Genomic DNA, 2,500 nt, shown 5'->3' on the forward strand with positions numbered 1-2,500 from the left:
TTTGAAAAGGTTCTTTAAATCTAGTGGGTTTGCAACTCATAAGAGCGTCACTTTCAACGTCCCCGGCATTGGATTGAGTTTCTAAAAACAACCGTGCACACCGAGGTTAAACTTTACCGGCTCCACTCCGACTCGCCGCTCGCCCACTAGTCCGAAGGCAACAAAACATTTGTTTTTCATTTTGATGAAAATTTCTGTTTTTAAATCTTGTTGGTTTGAAATTGTTTTGAAAAGGTTCTTTAAATCTTGCGGGTTTGCAACTCATAAGAGCGTCACTTTCAACGTCCCCGGCATTGGATTGAGTTTCTAAAAACAACCGTGCACACCGAGGTTAAACTTTACCGGCTCCACTCCGACTCGCCGCTCGCCCACAAATCCGAAGGCAACAAAACATTTGTTTTTAATTTTGATGAAATTTTTTGAAAACATTGGCTTGGCAAGCCCCAATCCGCGACTATCCACCCACCGCCACCCCACACGGGTGGTTGTTGTTGCGAAATGAGGTTGTGGTCGACATGCCCGTGCATTTGAGAAGGAGTTCCTAGCACTCCATGCTCTCCCATGCCAAAAAATAGCCTAGACAACCCCATTTCGCAACTTTCCACGCCTTTTTTTTCCTCCCTCACCCATGGCGGCGGCGTGGTGGCGGCGGCCGGATTCCGGCCACCACCGCCATGGGTGGCAGCCCCCCGACCCCGACACCAAACCCATAATACCGAGGCAACATATCGAGGCAACATGACATGGGTGTGGCGTGGGGGAAGGGGGCTGCAGCTAGGAAGGCATGGGCTGCCATGCATATGCAGGCAACACACACCCCCCTATATAGCATTTTATGCATTTAGCCCTTTGACAGGAAGAGACATCACCTATGCGCGAGGAGTCATAATGGGCTCTAAATAATTCAATACAAGGTATTTGGACGTGATTTTTTGCAGGGATACTAAGAAACATGCAATCTATGATGGGAAAAAGTTTCATAAATTTTTGAAGTCGGGAAGTATTTTTTATTAGTTTTAGAAGTCGTAAAATTGAAAAAATCATTAAAACAAATCCGGGAGGAATTTTTTAGTTTTGTAAGTTGGAGAAGGTCCTAAAAATCATAGACTACTTATGGGGAGCTTATTGTGCGAGGAAATTTCAATAAAAACGGGGTTTGACAAGATTTGAAAAATTCTGTCGACATTTGAAAAAACCTGGAACCATGCTGCCGGCATGCTGCGCACATGCTGCGCGCATGCTGCGCGCAGACTGCGCGCATGCCATGGCAGGACAAGTTTTGCTAGCCTCACTGTCTACAGATGCGCAAGCTGCGCGCACGCTGCGCACAGGCTGCGCGCATGCTGCGCACAGACTGCGCGCACGCTGCGCGCATGCCATGGCAGGACAAGTTTCGCTAGCCTCACTGTCGACAGATGCGCAAGCTGCGCGCAAGCTCCGCGCACGCTGCGCACAGCCTGTGCGCATGTTGTGCGCATGCTGCGCGCAGGCTGCGCGCAGGCGCCGCGCATGCCATGGCAGGACAAGTTTCGCTAGCCTCACTGTCGACAGATGCGCAAGCTGCGTGCACGCTGCGCACAGGCTGCGCACAGCGCATGCCATGGCAGGACAAGTTCGCTAGCCTCACTGTCGACAGATGCGCAAGCTGCGCGCACAGGCTGCGCGCACGCCATGGCAGGACAAGTTTCGCTAGCCTCACTGTCGACAGAATCAGCACGCTGCGCGCAAGCTGCGCGCACGCTGCCGGCATGGTGCGCGCACGCTGCCGGCATGGTGCGCGCACGCTGCCGGCATGGTGCGCGCACGCTGCCGGCATGCTGTGCGCACGCTGCGCGCGCGCATGGCAGGACAAGTTTCGAAAATTTCTGTCGACAGTCTCAGCAGCGCGCACGCTGCCGACATGCTGTGCGCACGCTGCGCACAGGCTGCCGGCATGCTGCGCGCAGCCCATGGCAGGACAAGGTCCGAAAAATTCTGTCGACATTTTTACGCCGTGGTAGGCTTCCGCTTCGCGTCACTTTGTCGACATTCAAGCCTACCATTTGTATTGAATTTTTCAAACCTTGTCAAACCCCATTATTCAAATGTCGAAAAATTTTGTCGACATTTTTACGCCATGATAGGCTTCCGCTTCGCGTCACTTTGTCGGAATGCATCGCATGGCGAGGCAAGGCCACGGCATGCCAAGGCGAAGGCAACGCATGGCTTGAATGGCTTGGTCAAGGCCACATCATGGGCACGGCATGCCAAGGCAAGGCGAGGCAAGCCATCCTTAGCCTCGCCTACACTCACTTTCTCGGAATGCATTGGATGATGAGCAATTCCAAGGTAAGGCAACGCATGGCTTGAATGGCTTGGTGTAGGCCACAACTTGGGCATGGCATGCCAATGCAAGGCAAGGCAAGGCAAGCCATCCTTAGCCTCGCCTACACTCACTTTCTCGGAATGCATTGGATGATGAGCAATTCCAAGGTAAGGCAACGCATGGCTTGAATGGCTT

Source organism: Prunus avium, unplaced genomic scaffold (assembly GCF_965620075.1).
Source record: "Prunus avium unplaced genomic scaffold, drPruAviu1.hap1.1 HAP1_SCAFFOLD_114, whole genome shotgun sequence".
In the NCBI taxonomy this organism is placed as follows: Eukaryota; Viridiplantae; Streptophyta; class Magnoliopsida; order Rosales; family Rosaceae; genus Prunus; species Prunus avium.